General features: G+C 36.3%; 1 long non-coding RNA gene across 1 annotated transcript; it reads right to left on the reverse strand.

Annotated features, from left to right (window-relative positions):
• Positions 1-14,164: 14,164 nt before the first annotated feature.
• On the reverse strand, positions 14,165-23,706 carry LOC123556274 (uncharacterized). Its single transcript, XR_008369007.1, has 5 exons — positions 23,174-23,706; positions 18,650-18,693; positions 18,108-18,156; positions 16,918-16,979; positions 14,165-14,378 (listed from the first exon to the last, which is right to left on the reverse strand). It is a non-coding gene; the product is annotated as an uncharacterized LOC123556274 (long non-coding RNA).
• Positions 23,707-25,711: the final 2,005 nt, after the last annotated feature.

Here is a 25,711-nt window from a genome sequence, read left to right on the forward strand (position 1 = left end):
GTTGTCATCGTGTAAGTTCGACATCTTTCGGGCAAATTCGGCACCCTGATGAATTTTAATACTATACAAGTTGAACATTAATCATTTTTGTAGAACTACATTAAAAACAGCTAATTTCACAACAGACATAACACACGGTTTTATGCTGACGAGTAGGCTCTAATTTTTCAGATTTCATAACTCAAGCTATAAAAAATAAAACAAACAATAATCTTTATTTTTCAGTAGATTATACAAACGATGGCTAATTGTTTCGGGAAACAATATAAGATATAGCCTCATTAATGATGTTTATTTATTTATTTGCTGCTGCCCTCTTTTTTGACATGGTACCATTTTCTATCATCTGAACAGCGGAAGCAAGTTTTGACGGAGAGTAGCTGCAACATTTCACATGAATTTGTCTCGACATTTTAATCTGATAGAAGGGTTTTTGTTACTAAAACATGTGGAGTACTCGGCTTTGATTGTTTTAAATAACGATCGATGATATGTTCTTATTGTATGCTAATCAATATATTACACTTTGCATGAATTTTTATTGTCTATTGATAACTATTTGTCATATATTCATATTGGTCCCAGGTGTAATTATGTGCACGCTAATTAAATGTACAGGTGCTTTTTAATGACGTAATTAGCGATGTCAGCTCAGGTTACATACTGTAAGGATCTGTGTGGACAAAATTAGGAAAGCTCGGATTGGTAAAAAAATGCTTAAACCACTGTCTTGTATACCGTAAATATCCTTTAAAGGAGATATAATAAAATAATTTTTAATAGTATGACGAATTTGCCCGACAGTGTTATATCTTGTCTTGCAAATTCATCACCCCCTCTAGCCAAGGTCATGCTTGGAAACATGGGATACTATTTGTTTCTAAACATCAACATCAAATATAGTTCTGTTTATATTTCGATTAAATAAAGTCAAAATGCAATTGTAAGAATAGTTTTACATACCTTAGGTTTGCTGACTATACTTACAGAAAACTGTAACTGCGGTTTTCGTTCAAAATGAATTTTGACTGTCGAAGTTACCCGATGTGCGTATCGGAAAAGGAAAGAGCACCTGTGTGATCAAAATGTTCTCATTATGTCATACATAAGTATGACGTCATATAAATTACCTAAGAAGAATTATTCTAGAACATTATGGGTTTTTCCACACGGATATTAATTCAAGGTGTCGAATATACACGACTGTCGAATTTATCCGAAGTTACTCTAGAAGATTTTCAAAAAACCGATGTCACATTTTCTTTAGCCGAAGGTCTTGAAAGTCAATAACAATGATAATTAGCATTAGAATTTATTATTTATATATAAAAGAACGCATTTAGTTATGCTACTATTGTTACATATATATAAATAAACTTACCGCTAAATTACGGACAGTGACAGAAGGACCATCAATAATTTCCAACACACAAAGGAATAAACAAACGCGCGTGTATGAAGTCGACTGGTATCCGTTTTCACTCTTCGAATCATAAACGCAAGTCTCAGAAGTCGTGAACCAGTCATGTGTAATTGAATCGACGCGTCCATTTCATAATACGCTAAGATTAGGGGTGTCAGCTTGGTTAATGCATCATTTCTTATTTAAGTTCTAATCAGCGGTTGTAGGCGTTTATAATAACAAACATTTCGTAAGCTTTATACAAATGTTAAAAAGTTTTATTAATCCATTCATTTTAATAGTCGGTAGATACTACAATATTTAAGAATGTAGCGACTGATAACCCGCCACCCCGTGTACAAATAATGAAAGCATCCAATTCAAAACGCGAGGTTTTTGTGTAGTGTGTAACCAACTAGATCTACGGCTGCAGAATATACAGAGACTCTGCTGTTGATGGACAGGATTGTTTACCTAGAGGCAGCTTGGTAAGAAAAAGCATTTATCATAAAATATATTAAATCACAGTGTATCCCTGTTTCTCGTATTCTCAGGGTTTCTCATATTCTCGTTTTTTTGCCTTCAAGTTGTCAAATACATAGGCACCCGATTTTTTGGGCTACGCTCCTGCAACGCAGAGCGCGCGCGCCGACATATATCGTACCATGTCATGCACTGTAATTCAACCTACCTATATAAAAGGTGAAAAGTCCACAAATCTCCCGTTTAAGAAATGGCATATTTTCTCCTGTTACTTAGTTTTTTTAAGTAACAGGAGAAAATATGCCATTTCTTAAACGGGAGATTTGTGGACTTTTCACCTTTTATATAGGTAGGTTGAATTACAGTGCATGACATGGTACGATATATGTCGGCGCGCGCGCGCTCTGCGGTGCAGGAGCGTAGCCCAAAAAATCGGGTGCCTATGGTCAAATAATTGCCTGTGTTCTTAGACAGGAATGGTACAAAACTGACAAACTGAAAATTTCAAGTGATTTGAATGCATATTGACGAAACTATCAGCATTTTACTCAATTTTCAAAAAAATCCTTATTTTTTTCTGGTGGTGTTAGCAAATTTGCCATAAATTAGATTGATTATGCAATTACCAGTACCGGTATTACCGGTTAATCCAATTCTCTTTTAGTCTGATCATGACCTGATAAGCATAATGGGATGTTGGTTAAGAGTTTTATAGCTTTAAAACTTTTGCGTAAAACTTATTCAGCCTTGCATAAAAAAATTTACTGCTTAGTTGGAAAGATAAAAGTTCAATGATTCAGGAAATTATTGCATTTTTAAATTAGTCTCATTCAAAATGAGGAATTGGCACAGGAGAGCTTTGTAATGTTCTAAAATAACTGAAACAAGTTATGAAAGTATAAGCAATAACTCAAATGGGTTATAAACTGCGATAACTTGAATACATCCCTGACTGAACTAAGGCAGCAATAAATGAATGAACACATTAGAATGCGATACAGGCTGTATTTTTCAATTGATCTCCATGAAATATGGTCAGAATGATTGCCTAGATGAAACCTAGATCAAGTTTGAATATGGGTCATCTGGGGTCAAAAAGTAGGTCACTAGATCAAATCAAAGAAAAACCTCATGTATGCAAAGGAGGCAATATTTTTCAATTTTATTTTATCGTCATGAAATTTGGTCAGAATGATTGCCTTGATGAAATCTAGATAAAGTTCGAAAATGGGTCATCTGGGGTCAGAAAGTAGGTCACTAGGTCAAATCAAGGAAAAACTTTGTGTATGCATTAGAGGCTGTATTTTTCAATTGATCTCCTTGAAATATGGTCAGAATGATAGCCTTGATGAAATCTAGGTTGTGTTTGAATATGGGTCATCTGGGGTCAAAAAGTAGGTCACTGGATCAAATCAAAGAAAAACCTTGTGTATGCAAAGGAGGCAGTAGAGTCTCTATTTTTCAGTTCTATTTTATCTTCATGAACTTTGGTCAGAATGATTGCCTTGATGAAATCTAGATCGAGTTCGAAAATGGGTCATCTGTAGGTCACTAGGTCAAATCAAAGAAAAACTATGTGTATGCATAATTAGAGGCTGTATTTTTTAATTGATGTTAATGAAATTTGGTCAGAATGATTGCCTTGATCACATCTAGGTCAAGTTTGAATATGGGTTATCTTGGGTCAAAAAGTAGGTCACTAGGTCATATCAAAGAAAATACTTGTTTAAACTCAGGAGAGCACATTTTTGGTCCAATCCTAATGAAAATTGGCCAGAATATTTGTTTCTGTGAAATCACTAGGTCAAACATGTTTACACTGTTATGGTGTGTTTCTCAGGTGAGCGACCTAGGGTCATCTTGGCCCTCTTGTTTAAAGAACCTGTTTGCACGATTTAATTGAAAACCTGGTTTTCCTAGAATTGCCACGATTTTTGTTTTATTATTTCAGGTATGACATGTCACAAAGCATTCTGTTTGATTAACAGATAATAGATACTGCAGACACTAGCAAATTATACTTACCTAGCAGTTGCCGCATTCCAGCCATGGAGTCATAATCTTAGAATAAAGGTAAATTTGTCTCTGACACCTTCAAAATAACATTAAAAAATGCTGTCTTGTGAAAGTTTTATTTTAATATAGACATTTTGCACTTCTGACAAGCATTCAGCTGACAGTAACCGCATTAGTGTCCTGAAGTCACTCAGATACTTAGGCCACATTTAAAATTGTTTGCTGTCTCCCAACCCTACTTTTTAAAGTTGGGTAGGTAGGTAGGCAATTTTTTTTATATTTTTTTTGGTGTTGGGATTATACATTTACCAGTATATATATATGACCGTTTCTTACAGAATACTTCTTCTGAAAAAATAAGACAAATCTTTATATGTAGTATAAAATAAAAGGATGAAATCAAATATAGTACAATTTAAACTTTCTTACTTATTGTTTTGCTTACATGTACTTGAAAAATATGCGGCACTTGTCATATCGCAACTTAAAGAAAAAATTTTGACCAGCATTGTCCAATAAAAACTTTTGGGGCGCAGCATTTTAAGTGGGTAGATAGGGAGACAGCAAACAAACATATTTTTAACTTTGGCCTTAACTACAGAATTGAATGTTGACTGCTACTCTTAAGATTGCAGATTTATCTTTAAACAGTAAATAGGCTCAATTTAGCAAAGTACAGGAAAAAGTACTTGGCAGACAGGTAGTCTTCAACTTCAGTTATGCCAAGTAGGTAGAGGAGAGGCCTATAAATGTTCAAGGCACTGTGCATTGTTTGATTCACTTTTTGCAGTAATCTTCTCGAAAATAAATTGACCACAGAGACTTATAAATGGCAGATATTGTAGCTGAACACCTCCAGATTTTTAGCTCACCAGAGCACAGAGTGCTCAAGGTGAGCTTTTGTGATCGCCCTGTGTCTGTCGTCCGTCGTCCGTGACACTCTGGAGGTCACAGTTTTGGTCCAATCTTAATAAAACTTGGTCAGAATGTTACCCTAAAAAAAACTTGGACGAGTTCAATATTGGGTCATCTGGGGTCAAAAACTAGGTCACCAGGTCAAATGGAAGGAAAAATTTGTTAACACTCTACTAGTCTCTAGAGGCCACATTTATGACCCTATCTTTGTGAAACTTGGTCAGAATGTTTATCTTGATGACCTCTAGGTCAAGTTCGAATCTGGGTCATGTTTGATCAAAAACTAGGTCACCCAGTCAAATCAAATGAAAAGCTTGTTAACACTCTAGAGGCCACAATTATGACCCTATTGTTGTGAAACATGGTCAGAATGTTTATCTGGATGAGCTCTAGGCCAAGCCCAAATCTGGGTCATGTTGGATCAAAAACTAGGTCACCCGGTCAAGTCGAATGAAAAGCTTGTTAACACTCTGGAGGCCACATTTAAGACCCTATTTTCATGAAACTTGGTCAGAATGTTTATCTTGATGATTCCTAGGCCACGTGTGAATCTGGGTCATGTCAAATCAAAAACTAGGTCATAAGGCCAGATCAAAGGAAAATCTTGTTAACACTCTAGATACCACATTTTAAGTTTAAAACTCATGAGAATTAGTAAGAATGTTTGTCTTGATGACCTCTAGGTCAAGTTCGAATCTGGGTCATGTGGGTTTAAAAACTAGGTCACCCAGTTAAATTAAAGGAAAAGCTTGTTAACACTAGAGGCCACATTTTTGACCCTATCGTTATGAAACTTGGTCAGAATGTTTAACTTGATGATCTTTAGGCCAAGTTTGGATCTGGGTCATGAATGTCGGGTCTAAAACTAGGTCACTTGGCTAGATCAAAGGAAAATTTTGTTAACACTCTAGAGACCACATTTTAAGTTTGAAACTCATGAGAATTGGTCAGAATGTTTGTCTTGATGATTTCTAGGTCAAGTTTGAATCTGGGTCATGTGGGTCCAAAACTAGGTCACCCGGTCAAATCAAAGGAAAAGCTTGTTAACATTAAGAGGCCATATTTATGACTATATCTTCATGAAACTTGGTCAAAATATTTATCTTGATGATCTTTAGGCCAAGTTTGAATCTGGGTCATGTGGGGTCAAATACTAGGGCACTAGGTCAGACCAAACGAAAATCTTGTTAACACTCTAGGGGCCACAGTTTTTATTCAATCTTCATAAAACTTGGTCAGAATGTTTGGTATTATGAAGTCTTATATGATTTCGACTCTGGGTCATGTAGGATCAATAACTAGGTCACTTAGAAAAATCAAATTTAAAGCTTGTTTATACTCTAGAGGTCACTTTTTTGCTCCAATCTTCACGAAACTTTGTCAGAATGTTTGTTTACATATAATCATGGACAAGTTTTAATCTGGGTCATTTGGGGTCAAAAACTAGGTCACAAGGTCAAATGAAAGAAAATGCTTGTTTACACTTGGGCCACATTTTTGGTCCAATCTTAATGAAAATTGGTCAGAACATTTTGTCTCTATGAAATTTCGGACAGGTTAAAAATTAGGTCCGGTTGCGTAAAAACTGGTTGCTCCTAATCCCCGTGCCGTACATCCATATTCCGGAACACTCAGTTAATCATAACTACGAAATAGTGCCTCTAGTCTAGTGTGGTGAAATATAATAAATAAAAATATATGCACATAGTAAGCTTACTACAACAGAGAACTTTTATATCGAAGTGAGAATTTTATGTATTGATTTGATTATATAGATGCAAAAAGTAGCCTTTGAATACCTACTTTGTTTAACATGAGTTGCTTCGTTGATAGAAGTGTGCATGTGACAGAAGAGCCTAAGGTTAGCAGTGATTTAGATATCATATAACATGACAGTTCATGATAATTTGAAATTAATCAGAAACATTCTGAAAATAAACGAGAAATTTTAGAATAGAATCTTCGAATATGACCATTTTGTGTCAATTCGCCGTAAAACCCAACTCACTCACTCACCCACTCACTCTTTTTGAGGATCGCCGTGAAGATCGCTATGAAAACAAAAATCCCAAGTAAAAATCTTTGTGTTTTTAGCTTTTTATGTTTACTTTATGCTTTATTTCTTTCAGGTCTCGGTGTAAAGGTGAATCTGAGGAAAGTCTAAAATATTGCAACTGTTCCAGTTGTTAAAATTGTAAGCAAAGACGTATGCTGGCTTAAACACATCAACAAGACAACAAAACACTCATTTCATATGCTGGCTCCAGTGATGCACTGGCACCAGATCAGAAAGAAAATGCCTCCGTACGTGTTATACCCTACCCCTAGGTATTCTATAAGAACCATGGTCGTGAACGGGAAAATATACTAACCCATTTCAATCGCGTATTTCATACCTAGAACACGCAGTTCAGTAAATGTGTACTATTGATATTAAACAAGCGGTAATTTATCTTCCGTTGTGTACCGGTCACATTTCTTCAATACTTCTTATCTTAGAAAAACAACGTGTAGTTTACAGTTTTTTTAAAGTACACAAAAAACTTGCTTGAACTTCCCTGGTGAAGTTCCGTTCTAGATTACAGACACACTCTGATTGGCTGATGTGAAGATGTATGTCAGTCGTCATTTTACTACACGTGTACGCTAAAATGTTTATACGCAGCATAAATGTGCAAAATGAATTAAATAAACAGAATAGATGTATACCAATGTATGATTTCAAGTTCAAAATCATATACAAGATGAATTCCATTCATCATTTCGAGTCTTATCGTAAAACTGTGAATATATTGCATTCTGTTTTAGTTTGTTTACATTTCGTTTAACATGTGCACACTGCCGTGACCTCTAGAGCGGATGTTTATTAGGGGAGTTCACGCAAGTTTTTTCTGTAACGTTGACTAAAGCATAAAATATATGGAGCATCTCTGCAATATGGAATATTGAGACAATGTGACTGGTGCACGATGGAAGATAACTTATCGCTTGTTTAATATCAATAGTACACATTTACTGAACTGCGTGTTTTAGGTATGAAATACGCGATTGAAATGGGTTAGTATATTTTCTCGTTCATGACCATGGTTCTTATAGAATACCTAGGGGTAGGGTATAACACGTACGGAGGCATTTTCTTTCTGATCTGGTGCCAGTGCAGTGATGTTAATTCAGCTGCAGATACTTCTGTTGTCAAATATGTATCAACAGTACCTGTGTCAGATGTACTGGCAAACATGTTATATCTTCAATTTTGTCGAGCCCGCTCGCGGAAGCAAAGATAGATGTCCAAATGGCTGTTCTGTGTATGTGCGTGTGTGCGTGCGTCCGTCCGTCAGGATTTGTTTGTCCGGACCATAACTGACATGCGTGGAGCAATCTCGTTTATATTTGGCATGAATGTTAACCTCAGTGAGACGGAGTATCATGCGCAAACTGCAGGTTCCTATCTCAAAGGTCAAGGTCACACTTGGAGGTCAAAGGTTAAATTCAATAATGACTGTCCGGAGCATTAATTTCTTCTTCATGCATGGAGGGATTTTGATGTAACTTGGCACAAATGTTCACAACCATGTGACAGAGTGTCATGCACAAGAACCAAGACCCTAGGTCTAACTATAAGGTCAAAGTCAAACTTAGAGGTCAAAGGTCCGGAGCATTTCTTTTTCATGCATAGAGGAATTTTGATCTAACTTGGCACAATTGTTCACCATCATGAGATGGAGTGTCATGTGCAAGAACCTAGAATTACTTCCCTTTGTTGTTACTATAAATAGCTTATATTGAACTTTTTTATTACTGGTCGTAGGGAAAAATCAAGACCACTTTTCTGTAGTACAATATGCATGTTACATCCAATTTTGAGGTGTATTTAGACCTATCTCTACTGGTAAGGATTTTTGTGTGGACTTAGATTTTTTTTAAAGATTTACTTCCCTTTGTTGTTACTATGAATAACTTATTTTGTAACTTTTTGCAATCATTTTTTATTTGGCATAAATGTTTGCCTCAATGAGACAGGGTGTCCTGTGCAACTCCTAGTCCTTTTGACAGCTGGCGGGCTTGACATGTTGCCCGTGGGCATCTAGTGTTAAAACTTTCCATATAAACTGACTCTAGTACAACCAAGTACTGTATGATAAGAATGTGTTATGGCGGATCTCGCCTCATAAACATACATATACATATAGACAGACACACAAAGAACAGGAGTCTGCTGCAAACCTGCTTTATAAATGAAGGGACATTAGAGACTGGATTCCTTTCCCTTATTCAGACTGTCCTTTGATCTTTATAGATAAATCTGTTTTAGTTGGACATTCATTTCTTTTGTGGTTTTGCAACTTGACATTTTAGTTGTTTCTTAGAGTTAATGCTTTTACTTTTGAAAATATGAAAACAATATTATTTTAATGTGATTTTTGCATATAATGTATGTTTGTTTGATGAAATGTTTATCTTTGAAATTTATTTGTAAGTTAAAGAAATGTTCATATATATATATATATATATATTTGAACCCACTCGCTTAGCTCAGTAGTGAAAGGGCAGATCTACAGATGACGGGGTTGCGAGTTTGATCCCCAGGCAGGCCAAATGTTCTCCGTGACTATTTAATAAAAGACATTGTGTCTGTAATCATTCCTCCTCCAATCATGTTGGGAAGTTGGCAGTTACTTGCGAAGAACAGGTTTGTACTGGTACAGCTAGAATCCAAAAGCACTGGTTAATTTATTGCCCACCGTTACATAACTGAAATATTGTTGAAAAATGGAGTTAAACCCGAAAAAAATTAAAAACATTGGAATACTGCGAAATCAGCTCATTGTGTGGGCATGAATTTTCGTGGTTTTAACCAGAAGGATTATTTCATGGGGATTTAATGAATGAATTTCATGTTTTGACAACTGGAATTTTCTTTGTTCATAGGAATTAATTTTGTGCTTTTAATCAACCACAAATCCACTAAAATTAGTTCTGCACAAAAATTAATGATTTCACAGAATTTATCATAATTATGCTAACCCACAATTTTTAGCTGGACTATTCATAGAATAGTAGAGCTATTGGACTCGCCCATGCGTCGGCGTCCGCGTCCGCGTCCGCGTCCCGATTTGGTTAAGTTTTTGTATGTAAGCTGGTATCTCAGCAACCACTTGTGGGAATGGATTGAAACTTCACACACTTATTCACTGTGATAAACTGACTTACATTGCACAGGTTCCATAACTCTGTTTTGCTTTTTTTACAAAATTATGCCCCTTTTTTGACTTAAAAATTTTTGGTTAAGGTTTTGTATGTAAGCTGGTATCTCAGTAACCACTTGTGGGAATGGATTGAAACTTCACACACTTATTTACTGTGATAAACTGACTTACATTGCACAGGTTCCATAACTCTATTTTGCTTTTTTACAAAATTATGCCCCTTTTTCGACTTAGAATTTTTTGGTTAAGGTTTTGTATGTAAGCTGGTATCTCAGTACTCACTAATGGGAGTGGATTGAAACTTCACACACTTGTTCACTGTCATGATCTGACATGCACAAAGCAGGTCCCATAACTTTATTTTGCTTTTTTACAAAATTATGCCCCTTTTTTAGCATAGAAATTTTTGGTTAAGTTTTTGTATGTAAGCTGGTATCTCAGTATCCGCTAATGGGAAAGGATTGAAACTTCTCACACTAGTTCACTGTCATGATATGACATACAGTGCAAAGGGTCAATAACTCAACTTTGCATTTTACAAAATTATGCCCCTTTTTGAACTTAGGAGTTTTTGGGTTAAATTCTTATATGTAAGCTGGTATCTCAGTACCCACTAATGGGAATGGATTGAAACTTCATACACTTGTCCACTGTCATGAGCTGATAAGCACTATGCAGGTTCCATAACCCTATTTCACTTTTTTACTAAATTATGCCCCTTTTCGACTTTCTTATTCATTCAAGCGACAAGGCTGTTAAATAGTCGAGCGTTGCTGTCCTCCGACAGCTCTTGTTTACATCTAGTGTGTTGATGTTGTGTATTTAGTAATTTCTGTCACCCTCCACATCATTTTTTAATATAAAATTTATATTTTGTTCTTTAATTTATGAGCTAGTTTGTGTTTTTAGCTTCTTCATAAATATGGGAAGTATGGACATTGGTTGCTTTTTCAGGGTGAGCTATTAGTATAGGGTGGCTGGCCATGTGTCGTCCGTCATCCACATTTTAACTGAAACATCTCTGAAACTACGTGTCAAACTAATACCAAATTTGGTCTGTAGCATCCTGGTGAGGTCCTCTATCAAGTTTGTTCAAATGGGGGCATTTGGCCCCTTTTAGAGGTCGCTAGAGCTAAAAATAGAAAAACCTTTAAACAACTCATGAACTGCCAAATGGATCTTCATCAAAAGAAAAATATATTTAAATGACTTCTTAACATGAACCGCTGGATAGATCTTCATCAAACTTAGTCTTTAGCATCATTATATGGTCCTCTATCAAGTTTGTTCGAATGGGAGCACATGGCCCCTTTTAGGGGCTGCTAGAGCTAAAAATAGAAATATGTTTAAATGACGTCTTATCACAAACTGCTTGATTGATTTTTATCAAACTTGATCTGTAGCATCATCATTATATGGTCCTTGCCAATTTTTTTTCAAATGGGGGCATTTGGCCCCTTTTAGGGGCTGCGAGAGCTAAACATTAAACAACTTCTCATCAACTGTTCGATGGATTTTCATCAAACCTGATCTGTAGAATCACTGTAAGGTCCTTTCTCAAGTTTGTTCAAATGGGGGCACTTGGCCCCTTTTAGGGGCTGAAAATAGAAATACCTTGAAACGACTTTTCTCTTCAGATGGCTCGCTTTAAGGTCAAGGTCACACTTAGGGTTTAAAGGTCATATGACTTTGTTTCTTGTGTATATTGCCCTTCTTTAGCTCACCTGTCACATAGTGACAAGTCGAGCTTTTGTGATCACCCTTCGTCCGTCGTCAGTCCGTCAACAATTTCTTGTCTGCACGATAGTGGTTTCATTTATGATTTTATTTTAACCAAACTTGCACACAACTTGTATCACCATAAGATCTTGGTTCCTTTCTTGAACTGGCCAGATCCCGTTATGGGTTTCAGAGTTATGGCCCCTGAAAGGGCCAAAATTAGCTATTTTGACCTTGTCTGAACAATAGCAGCTTTATTTATGATTTGATTTTAACCAAACTGGCACACAACTTGTATCACTGTAAGATCTTGGTTCCTTTCATGAACTGGTGAGATTCCATTATGGGTTCCAGAGTTATGGCCCCTGAAAGGGCCAGAATTAGCTGTTTTGACCTTGTCTGCACAATAGCAGCTTCATTTATGATTTTATTTTAACCAAACTTGCACACAACTTGTATCACCATAAGATCTTGGTTCCTTTCATGAACTGGCGAGATTCCATTATGAGTGATGGCCCCTGAAAGGGCCAGAATTAGCTATTTTGACCTTGTCTGCACAATAGCAGCTTCATTTATGATTTGAATTTAATCAAACTTGCACAAAACTTGTGTCACCATAAGATCTCGGTTCCTTACTTGAACCGGCCAGATCCCATGATGGGTTCCAGAGTTATGGCCCCTGAAAGGGCCAAAATTAGCTATTTTGACCTTGTCTGCACAATAGCAGCTTCATTTATGATTTGATTTTAACCAAACTTGCAAACAACTTGTATCACTACAAGATCTTGCTTCCTTTCTTCAACTGGCCAGATTCCATCATGGGTTCCAGAGTTATGGCCCCTTAAAGGTTCAAAATTGGCTATTTTGGCTTTTGCAGCCATATAGAGACTTCATTTATGTTTTTTTTTTATACAAACTTCCAAAATATCTTTAACAACAATAAATCTTGGATTCCATGACAAATCAGATCCAATTGTAGGTTCCAGAGTTATTTCATATCTGATTACCTCCCCTGATTGTAATCAAAATGGATTTATATCAGTAAATACTTACAGGACTTATTTGAAATTTCATTATTGTTATTAGTTGGACTGAGACAATCAGGGTAGATAACTATGGACTGATTTTATGTCAAATTACCTCCCTTTATTCATAATTAAAATGGGTATATCTCCATAACTAATGAAGATACTGATCTGAAATTTCATTTATGTCAACAGATTTATTTGGCAGATCCTTCTTTTGTTCACTTACAATATTCTTTTTTAATTACTTCCCTTTTACGTTACTATAAATAGCTTATTTTTAGTAACATTTTTATTTTTGGCCGTAGTGAAAAACCGAGACCACTTTTCTGTGGTACAACATGGATGGTACCTCCAATTTCTAGGTGTATTTTGACATATCTATACCTTGTAAGAATTTTCTTTTCTTTTTGGTTACAGAATTAAGCCAATGTCAAAGCCGAACTTGCTTGACCTTTGACCTACTGACCACAAAATCAATAGAGGTCATCTGCTAGTCATGATCAACCTCCCTATGAAGTTTCATGATCCTCCGCCCAAGCATTCTCAAGTTATTGTTCGTAAAAGGTTTAAATGACCTTTGACCTTTGGAACTCAAAATCAATACGGTCACCTGCTTGACATGACCAACCTCTTGATTAAATTTCCTGATCCTAGTCCCAAGCATTCTCAAGTTATTGTCCAAAAACTGTTTAAATGTTCCGGGTGACTGTGACCTTGACCTGTGACCTAAAATCATTAGGGTCATCTGCTAGTCATAACCAACCTCCCATATCAATTTTCATGATCCTAGGCCTAAGTGTTCTCAAGTTACCATCTGGAAACCGTTTAACTATTCCAAGTCACTGTGACCTTGACCTTTGAGCTACTGACCTCAAAGTAGAGCTTGACCTGTATTTCATGATGTTACACCTGTGTACCAAAATTTATGATCCTAGGCCCAAGCATTCTCAAGTTATCATCCAGAAACCGTACAACTGTTCCAAGTCACTGTGACCTTGACCTTTGACCTACATACCTCAAAGTCAAATTTGACCTGCATTTCATGATGTTACACCTGTGTATCAAAATTTATGATCCTAAGCCCAAGGGTTCTCAAGTTATCATCCATTTAATTGTTCAGGGTCACTGTGACCTTGACCTTTGACCTACTGACTCCAAATTCTATCTTGACCTGTATTTTCTGATGTTACACCTGTGTACCAAAAATTATTTAAATCGGTTAAGCCTTTCATGAGTTATCATCCGGAAACCATGCAAAACCAACGGACCAACCAACCGACCGACCAACCACCAAGCTCACTCCTATATACACCCCCCCACCCAACCACTTAAATACTAGCCAATCCTGGTTGGAGGTTAAGCATTTGTGTGTTTATATGGTGCTTGTTTCATTACAGGTCTTAATGAGTATCTGCTGAAAATAATTTAATACTTACAGATATTCAATATCTTTACTGGCAACCACTGTCTATGCAAAACCAACTCTAAGAACATTCCTATCACTTATTGGTAGGTCAAAAAATGAAACAGCAATACAGCATATGATCTTTGTTCCTTCTAAAATCACACCATTTCATGGTAGATATGAAAGTGTATCAAAACTTTAACCTGAAATTGTAAGTAAAAAGGGGGGATAATTCATGATATATTGGTTGCAAAAGTTATTTCCCTTGTCTCATATGATATGGGTGACGATGTTGTACAACTATTTAAGTGAAAATAGCATCAAAATTAACCTTAAATTCTAACTAAAAGTGGGCATAATTCATGAAAAATTGGTGCCAGAGTTGTGCACCTTGTGTCACATAATGTGGGTGTAAGGTGGAACAACTAAGTTTGAAACAAATCCATTTTAGTAATAACCGAGATAGAGTTAAAGTGTTTAAACAAGAGGGTCATGATGACCCTGGTCCGCTCACCTGAGTAATATGAGCTACATGTTTCAAATATCAAACTGATGCTAAAATATAAAGAAAGTAGGTCAGTAGGTCACATCCATGGTCACTGGAAGTCAGTTTTAGGATTGGTGTGCAAAACTGTATTTGCCTCTTTTCACCCTAGGGGCATAATTTGAAGATTCTTGTTAGAGAACCACTAGGCAAAGCTACATACCAAGTATCAATGGCCTAGGCCTTGAACTTCAGACAAGAAGATTTTTTTTTAAATCCTATATATAAGTCATGTAAAACTTGAGCCCCCGGGGTGGGCCACTTTTCAACCCAGGGTTTTAATTTGAACAATCTGGTAGAGGACCATAGGCAATACTACATGTAATACCAAATATCAAAGGCCTAGTCTTGTGGTTTCAGACAAGAAGATTTTTAAAGTTTTTCCTATACAAGTCTATGTTTACTTGGGACCCCTGGGGCTGGTCCCCTTTTCACCCAAGGGGCATAATTTGAATAATCTTGCTAGAGGGCCACTAAATGCTGTCACAGACCAAATATCAAAGCCCTAGGCCCTGTGGTTTTTGACAAGAAGATTTTCAAAGTTTTTCCCTATAGAAGTCTATGTAAACCATGTGACCCCCAGAGCAGGACCATATTTCACCCTAGGGGGATAATTTGAACACTCTTGCTAGAGGACCACTAGATGATGCTACAACATCAAATACAAAGCCCTAGGACCTGTGGTTTTTGACAGAAGATTTTCAATGTTTTTCCCTACAGAAGTCTATGTAAACCATGTGACCCCCCAGGGCGGGGCCATATTTGACCCCAGGGGATAATTTGAAACAATCACTAGATGACGCTACATACCAAATATAAAAGCCCTATGAACTGTGGTTTCGGAAAAGAAGATTTTTTTAAGTTTTTCCTTCATGTTGCCATTGCAACCAGAGTTCTGCTTGGAATTCAATTCTTTGAACAATTTTGAAAGGGGGCGACTCAAGGTTCATTCCTATTAAGTTTAGTGTAATTCTACCCAGTGGTTTTTAAGAAGAAGATTTTTTTAGAAAATGTTGACGGACACACGACAGGCATTGACTGGTCACAAAAGCTCACCATGCGCCTTTGGCTCAGGTGAGCTAAACTAGATGCCCACGGGCAACATGTCGAGCCCGTCAGCTGTCAAAAGGATAGGGAGTTGCACACGACACTCTGTCTCATTGAGGCAAACATTTATGCCAAATAAAAAAAAAAGATTGCAAAAGGTTACAATATAGGTTATTTGTAGTAACAACCAAGGGAAGTAAATCTAAAAAAAAAATAAATAAAAAAATAAAATTAAAATTAAAAAATTTGAAGTCAATACACAAAAATTTGACCTCTAAGTGTGACCTTGACCTTAGACCTAAGGACCTGGTTCTTGCGCATGACTCTCCGTCTCATAGTGGTGAACATTTGTGCCAAGTTACATCAAAGTCCCTCCATGCATGAAGAAAAAATGCTCCAGACAAAGTTGTCATTCTTGTATCCTTTGACCTCTAAGTGCGACCTTGACCTTAAACCTAGGGACCAGATTCTCGCGCAAGACACTCCGTCTCATGATGGTGAACAATTGTGCCAAGTTACATCAAAATCCCTCCATCCAGAAGATATGCTTCGGACAAAGTCATTATTGAATTTGACCTTTGACACCTAAGTGTGACCTTGACCTGGCATGACACTCTGTCTCACTGAGGTTAACATTCATGCCAAATATAAACAAGATTGCTCCATGCATGTCCAAGTTATGGTCCGGACTAACAAATCCGGACGGATGGACAGACGCACATACACCGAACAGCCATTTTGACAACTAAGTCTTCGCTTCCGCAAGCGGGCTCGACGACAAAAACCTAGGTGGGAATGCCGAAAGACGCCAACACACGATTGAGTAGGATAGCTCTCCATATACTTTGTATAGTCGGGCTAAAAATTATGAACCCAAAAGTAACAAGAGCTGTCTGTTGACAGCATGCTTGATATTACCAGAGATTTTCAGACAAAAAAAACCAAAACAAGATGGTCATGATGAAGCCTTGTAAATACTCTTAAGAGGATAATAAATATGGATAATGAAGTAGTTTTTGTTTCCATTTGTAACTGTAAGAGGTTTGAATCCACTGACAATGAGCAAGATACATGACTGAACTGAAGAACAATATGTTTTTCCTTCTTTGCATTATACATTTGTAAATTATGTGAAAGGTCAAAACTCTTACCGATTTAAACTAGCCATCCCGAACCAGTCTAAAAACCATCAACAGATTCTGTCAAAACAATCCTGAAGAAAGTAAGAAATCAAATTAACCAATCCTGAAGAAAGTAAGAAATCAAATTAACTAAAAAATCATGAAAAAAGTATTACCTGTAAATAATTTAATGGAGAGCATAATTACATCTATCAGAAAAGTATTTGTTTAAAGACAAATGTTTCAATTTCTAAGTGTTCTTCACTTATTGAGTAGAAAATATTATTAATCTCAATTAAAAACAAGAGATTTCCGTAAGACAGCACGCTCAACTTTTCTCAGAGCTGGACTCTGAAATAGAGCTTTATCAGTAAAAACTTGTTAAGCAAATAATTTTGAGCTACAAAGGGACATAACTCTGTCAAAATTATAATCAGAGTTATGGGGATTATTTCTTAAACATCCCTTGCATATTTCAACTCTGGTCCATTATATTTTCCAAGAAGCTTTCCATTTCTGTCCAATGAGATCAGTCCAGAGATCAAGCCAGCAACATAAATCTTGGAACCATCGTTACTGACAGCTAGACTGAAGGTGTCGGAGAACAGTATCTGTCCAGACGGCATAGGAATCATCAAGATAAACATTCTGACTAAGTTTCATGAAGATGTGGCCATAAATGTGGCCTCCAGGGTGTTAAGAAGCTTTTCCTTTGATTTGACCTGGTGACCTGGTTTCTGACCACACATGACTTGAGTCTCGAACTGGGCTTTGGAATAATCAAGATGAACATTCAGACTAAGTTTCATGAGGATAGGTTCATAACTATGTGGCCTCTGGAGTTATGTACCCTTGCCTAAAACTGGACATGGAAATGGTACACAAGTGTTGGAAGTTTCAAAGCTTTATCTCAACAGGTTTTGTCAAATAAGGACTGGTGCAAAAAACTTAATCAAGGTGTGACGCCGATATTGTAGTGAGTAGGATAGATCTACTTATTTATCAAACAGTCAACCTAAAAGTCATAAATCATTTATGGTAAATACGCCTACAGTATAATAATTATGGATAATGTAGTAGTTTTTGTTTCCATTTGTAAATGTAAGAGGTTTGAATCTACTGACAATGAGCAAGATAGATGACTGAACTGAAGAACAATATGTTCTTTCCTTATTCGCATTATACATAATTTTGTAAATGTGAAAGGTTAAAACTCTTACCGATTTAAACTAGCCATCCCGAACATAAATAGATTCTGTCAAACCAATCCTGAAGAAAGTAAAAAATAAAATTAAATAAAAAGTCATGAAAAAAGTATTACCAGTAAATAACTGAATGGACAGCATAATTACAGCTATCAGAAAAGTACTTTTTAAAGACAAATGTTTCGAATACTAAGCATTCTTCACTTACTGAGCAGAAACTATCATTAACCTCAATTAAAAATAACAGATTTATTTCTCCTGGTGTACACTTAGATAGATAATAACTATTTTAAGTTTCAAGTCAATAGCATTGATAATATTAATAACAGAGATATTTCACTTTACCAAAAACATAAACCAGCAGCGACACTCCTTTTTTATGAAATTAAAACAAGCGAACTTCAAATAAAATAATGTCAAATACCAGTATACTTTACGAACTTATCGACTAACATGTCATAGTTCAAAGCTTCATTTCACTCTTTCATAATTTGGCATATCAGCTGGGGAATGTCCTGGTCAATATAAATTAATAGAACAGTAAAATAAATACCTACATGTCTGACCTCGAACGTGGACATGGGACACTACTCCACATAAACTGAAACAATAATACAGACTATAAAACTGGATGAAGTAAGCGAATTACCTAAACTTCCTACACTTAAAGGGGCTAATTAAAGACAAAAAAAACACAAATGTTAAAATATAAAAGACTACATATATTTCGAAACACGCTTGACTGTCAATCCTGAGGTCTGGGGTTCGAATCCCGGTCCTGGCACTGAAAATTTCTGAGATGCTCTGGAGTGTCTCCCACCTAACTTAGACTAGAGGCCTGTACTGGTTCTTCCCAGGAAAGACTTCGTGTGTATCGGTGCTATACACCGGGCATGTTAAAGAACCAGACTGTCTATTCGCAAAGAGCTAGGCTAAGTTAGCCTGATAAGTCTGTATCTAGGATTTCTCTCTGTCTGTTCTGGGGGCTTTATCTCACTCTGTCCTGGTCAGATCACTCTGTGTCTGTACCAGTAGAGGATGAATTTCGCACCCTGTGTGGCTGCGTCTGCTATATGTAAAGCGCCTTTGAACGCGTTTATCATGAAAAGGGTGCGTTATAAATCTGGTATAATAATGATAATAATGTTGGAAACAAACAATTTTTTAAGGCCTGATAGGGTATTCTCTCTCTGAGGAATGTAACCTAATTTGCTTATATTTCACACACTATCTTTACAATGAACCTAGCTATAACATCTAAGTTTCCTCATCTCATTGTAAGCATGCCTTTGATATCAAAAACAAATGTGAATCCACAATCTGCAGCAGTAACAGTCTGACATTGAACATACAGACCTCAGAAATTGTCTAACAGCTAAGGCTTTTGGTGTAATTTTGACATATTGGTGTATTTCTAGTGCTTGGCATAAAGTTGGCAAATATGAATTATTTATATTTACCCTTTCATGTCATTTAATATTATGTAACATACTGTACTAGAAATTCTGATGTTTTTAATTCATACAGGAAAAATCCCTTTGCATAATGTCATTTAATCTTTAGCCTGCTTAATTTCTATAATGGACTAGTCCGTCATTCAGTTTAGGCAATATCATTTATTATTCAAAGGGGTGTTCACTGAAATTCAAATAGTGAACAGTGCAGACCATGATCAAACTGCACGGATGTGCAGGCTGATCGTGGTCTGCACTGGTCGCAAAGGCAGAATCACTTGCCGCAATATTTACAACAGTTATATTGTAAGTCGGCAACAACTGTTGATCATATACAGTGGTCCAGGTAGATTTTCATGAAATATGTGCACAAGTTTGTCAAGAGACGGACAAGTTCTCAGTATTTGTAATCTACATTTCATGGATTCTGATTTTTTGAAGAAACAAAGTGGATTTACAAACGGTACCTAAAACACCACTCCAGTTAAAAAGACTTTCAGGGCTGTTATATTTCGATCTTCTCAGATCGTTCAGCACAACTTTTATGTCGTGTTACTGGTACTGTTTAATTTCTCAGCATGAACATTTCGGCCTCGGTGGTTCCAATACTCTCGCTTTAATAGCTTTGGGTATTGTTTAATCTCCCCTTGGATATGGTGCCTGCTTTTTAATTTTGTCTTTTGGCAGTTCCTGTGATATGCAGGCTCCATAACCTCAGATCCCCTTTCTAAATTCCAGTTTGTTTAGTTCTGCTCATTGTTTTCTCGTTTAGGGCAAACCCATTATTTTAACTGGGGACCATACGCCGCTTTTCATGGAATTACATGCTAGTGTAGCATTGAAAGTTCCATGTGCATCGCCGTATGAACACATCTGCGGATGTCTCTAAATTGTTTTTTGTATTTTTAGCATGTGTAAATGTTGAGTTCTGCTCAACCTGGGGCTAGAGGGCGTGGACGGTAGCATGCATTTTAACTACCGTCCATGAACAGGCTCAATCAAACCGAGCCTGCAACATTTTCGTTTTTGTTGTGTTGAGCAACCTGTGGAGTTTCCACTTTTTCTATTTCAGGCCTTTTTTTCATCAATTTGGGAATGCCACCGACACCGGTGGAATTGGGAAAATGTTCTCAAAAACTGTCTTAACTGGGACAATTTGCAAATTACCAAAATCTACATAAATGTGTTTTTGTGTGAAATATTGATGAACTGCATTTCAGTAATTGTTCAACAGTATTATAATTTACCTAAATATACATACAAATTAACAAAACTATCTTAAAACAGCAAAAACCCTAAAAGGTATAATCATTTGGGAATTTTAAATTCAACTTTGGGAAAAAAACATACTTTTTTGCATTGGGATTACCTCCTTTTACAGGAGGTAGATTTATAGCGGAAAAAAGCCCTGTATTTTATTGTGACTGTCCCTACCTACATAATTGTACACAGACAGCAGACAAAAAGCAGCCAGTATATATCCATCCACTATTACAGTTAAATTGTTTTTAATTATTCTCAGATGTAAATTTAAGAAATAATATATCTCATCCAGTGATTTGTCGTTGAATAAATCATTGCTTGGAGTTCAGATGCGAATGAATTATATCACGAGGGCGTAGCCCGAGTGATATAATAATACGCATCTGAACGACAAGCAATGATTTATTCAAGAGCAAATCACTAAATGAGATATATTATTTCGATTCTAACACGTTATAAAGGATTTTAAAGTACATCCTTGATGACATGCATTAAATATTTGCCCGTTTTCAATCGGTTTCTTTTCCAGCGCGCCGCTATGCCGCTTGACGCCATGACGTAATAATTGTGACGTCAGAACAGTGATTTGTTGTATGATAATTCACTGCTTTCTTCCTTCTTTGTTTAATAGGAAAATGAATCGGATCGTGTTAGAATAATCAAATTAATCACAGTATGCATCAAAGGGTTTGAAATCAACAAAATTCCCATTTCCTGAGTCAAACCTGCCCACATCAGTCATATGCCTTTTTTAAGTATATCTAACGTTTCTAATGATAAATCATATTCAATACTGTAAGGTATATCACATTCATTTGCTCCAATTCTTGCTATGGGAAATTGACAAAAAAATACTGGAAATGGGATTTCGCCCACTCATAATACTATAGATACATTATGTCAAACTTTTCTGTCACATATGTCATATATGTGACTGCAAAACCAGTCTGCCCCCACAGGGGTACTTATACCTGTATTATTTCAATGGAAATAATTGCCTGATTATACTGCAAATATAGTCATGAAGGGAACATGCTAAATTTCCACTTTTTTAAACTGGACTGTTATCATTTAGTATATCATTTGCACAATTATAATTTATTACATACTCATTTATAAACTCCGTTAAGTTACAGTGGAACCCGAAAAATTGCTACATACATTTTAGCATTAAAATTAATTTCCTGATCTTTTTATGATACAAATAATAATTACATGTTCATGTACACACCTGAGAATTTTATGCCAGTAAGAAAACAAAAGAAATAGAGGTTCAAATACGCTTTTCGGTCCATTTAAATCTAATCTAAACCAACAAAAGGGCAGGAAAATGGTGTCTATGAATCGAAATGGCGTCATGGCATTAAAAAAAAACACAACAAAATTATAAATATTATGATTTCAGCAACTGTAGCATAACACTGAATTTTTCTTACATATTATATATCTGAAAAACATAGTCTGAAAGGAAAATGGCACAGCTTTAAAATTTGACTTCATATGCAAAACATTTCATGTGATAAACACAGAGTTATTTATGTAATATTAATTCCTCATAAGACTAGATCTAATACTTGTACAATGTCCATAATAAAAGCAAACACTTATAAAGTAATGCATTTATCATATCAACACCTAATCCATATTCGATAGTTTTTTCACACTTTCAGTAAAAAAGAATTTGAGCTAGAGTTTTGTTGTTGGTATTTAATATTAAAATCTGTAAAGCTGCCGAGGCTCAATCCAAAGATCTTTAAAGATATAGACGCGGTCATCAGCAGACTTTATACAAAGGTTACAATGTCAGTAATATTAAATATATGCAAGTTGGTGAGCAGAACAAAGAATGGACATTCAAGGGTGCTTTCTTTTCGGTGTAATGGACAATGCAGTTTGTCGAAAAAGGGGGTGCAACAGCACCAGTCACATCCCTCTGGCTATGCCCTTGCATGATCTCCACCCAACATAGTACACACTTCAATCTCAATATCATCCAATTGCACACACTCCTAAAACTACTGAACCTCACCTCACCTACTGGTTAGATACATTCATTTTGGCCTTCATTTTACCTGAAATTATGCCAAGCACTTGTTCAAACAGATAAACAGACTCATAAATATATAGATCTAGATCTATGCATCTTAAATCCAAGAGCCCCGTTTTTCTTTCAACACACCGTGTACTTTACAAGTTCTGTCCAAACCTGGCAACATCCGAATAGTTTATCCACTGCCGCCGACCGTTTCCACTAAGGACACCTTTGAACCATGCCAGAAACAATGTTAATCTAAGTTAGGTAAGCCAGGGTTGCATGAATCGTTAATCAAAAAGTATCGTTTCCTTTATATTGGAATAAATTACCTAATAAATCATATTTTCCAGTTTTCCTGGCGTTTTCCAGCGTCTCCTTCGGCGTTGTAATTCATCTGTGTCGTCAGACGCTCGAGTTTTGAAGGGAGACAATCCATTCCGTGATGCATAGCAACGCCGACACGAGTTACACCGCCTTTCAATAGTTTCAGCGACGAATTTTCAATTCTTTCTAAAAATTGGTGTTTAGGGAGCCCTCCCCCACAGAAAATCATTTTCTTATTAAAATCTGTCACATTTATTCGTACATCTGACATTTAAATATTTTGTGGGGGAGGGCTCCCTTAACACGAATTTCGAAGACGAAAGTCCGATTTTTGATATAAAATTAATGAAAATGCTGATCCTCGGGGTGGTTAGGTCATGATTTTTGTTACTTCAAATGATTTTTTTCAGCTGTTTGTAGCATTTTTAATTAGACTTGATCTCAATGTAATAAAAACAAGTAAATTTATATACTGTCAATGACTTTTGAAATTTCAGAAAATTGGGGGCCAATTTCCTATGTAAATCCTACGTAGCCCTTTCTTCACTTTGTTGTTCCTGTCCTTTGGACTTAGATATTTTTTCTGAGGACCTTCTTGTCCTCAAGTGCAATGATAACAGGTGAGCGATATAGGGCCATCATGGCCCTCTTGTTTCTCCTTATCTCTTTATTTACTTGACGGATTCGATTCATACTAATTTGTATGGTTATTTCTCACCATCACCCACATCATCTGACATAAGATCCATAACTTTGGCACCAGTATTTTATGATTTATCCCCCCTTTCCCACTTAGATTTTCAGTTTAAAGTTTTGGTGCACTTTCACTCTATATCTGTTATTAATGAATGGATTTGATTCAAAATTGTTCAACATCATCACCCCCATCATATGACACTAGGTACATAACTCTAAGCACAAATTTTTCATGAATTATACCCCATTTTTACTTTGAATTTCAGGTTAGAGTTTTGATGCAATTTCACATCATCTCTGTTATTACAGAATGAATTTGATTCAAACTTGAATTATTGTTCAACATCATCACCCCCATCATATGACACAAGGTGCATAACTCTAGCACAAATTTTTAATGAATTATACCCCCTTTTACTTTGAATTTCAGGTTAGAGTTTTGATGCAGTTTCACGTCATCTCTGTTATTACAGAATGGATTTGATTCAAACTTTAAGTAATTGTTCAGCATCATCACCTATATCATATGACATAAGTTGCATGACTCTGGCACATTTTATATCATGAATTATTCCCCCTTTTTACTGGAAAGTTCAGGTTTATGTTTTGTTGCACTTTCAGACTATCTAAGTTGTCACTAAATTTAATTAATTTAATTAACTAAAGATGGGTTTTTACAGGTTTTAAACAATTCTGTTTGTATGTAGTGGTTTCATGTAATTTTCTAACCTTTTACTTATTTCATGTGTAAATTTCATAATATTGTCACAACAAAATATGTTCCCTATATATCAAGTATTTCTTAATATTTTTGACACAGTCTAAAGCTATTGTGCAATATATTCCTTCACACTTGGAATCATTAAACAATCCAGTGACAGCTCCAGTTTCCTCAGGTGTGCCCAGTTTCACTATCCTGCCCCCACCCTCCCCCCAAATTCTTGGCAAAAATGTTCCTCATAATGAGACGATATGTCATGCGTAAGATCCAGACACCTAGTTACAATTAGAGGTTAATGTTAACATGCTGTGTTTCTTATCTGGTCCATTACTCTGCCGTTGTTGAAGGTATTTTGAAAATTCTTGGCATCCCATAATGAAATGAGTTTTCATGCACAAGACACATATCCCTAGCTACAAGTTCAAGATCACACTTAAAAGTCAAAGGTGTTGCTTGTCTGTCAGTTTTCAAGGGATTTGAAAATAATTTGACTCAACACATACTTGGCCCAAATGTTCACCACATCGAGACGACATGCAGAGCACATGTTTCAGATGGCTCCCTTCAAGGTCAAGGTCACACTTAGGGGTCAGAGGTCATATGACTTTGTTTCGTGTCCGCTCTGTAACTCTTGAACTGCTTGAAGGATTTTAAAGAAATCATATGACTTTGTTTCGTGTCCGCTCTGTAACTCTTGAACTGCTTGAAGGATTTTAAAGAAACTTTGCACAAATGTTCACCACATTGAGACGATGTTACAGAGCACACGTCGGGTGGCTTTCTTTAAGGTCAAGGTCACACTTAGGGGTCAATGGTCATGTGACTTTGTTTTCTGTGTATATTACCCTGCATTGTGGTGCTCTTGTTTTTCTTTGGCAAATCCTTTTTATACGCCCGTTTGAAAAACGGGACGTATTATGGGAACGCCCCTGGTGGGCAGGCGGCGTCCACAGACTTTGTCCGGAGCATAGATCTTCTACATGCATGGAGGGATTTTGATGAAACTTGGCACAGTTGTTCACCATCATGAGACGGAGTGTCATGCACAAGAACCAGGTCCCTAGATCTAAGGTCAAGGTCACACTTAGAGGTCAAATTCAAGAATGACTTTGTCCGGAGCATATCT

This window comes from Mercenaria mercenaria, unplaced genomic scaffold (genome assembly GCF_021730395.1).
Source record: "Mercenaria mercenaria strain notata unplaced genomic scaffold, MADL_Memer_1 contig_2155, whole genome shotgun sequence".
NCBI lineage: Eukaryota > Metazoa > Mollusca > Bivalvia > Venerida > Veneridae > Mercenaria > Mercenaria mercenaria.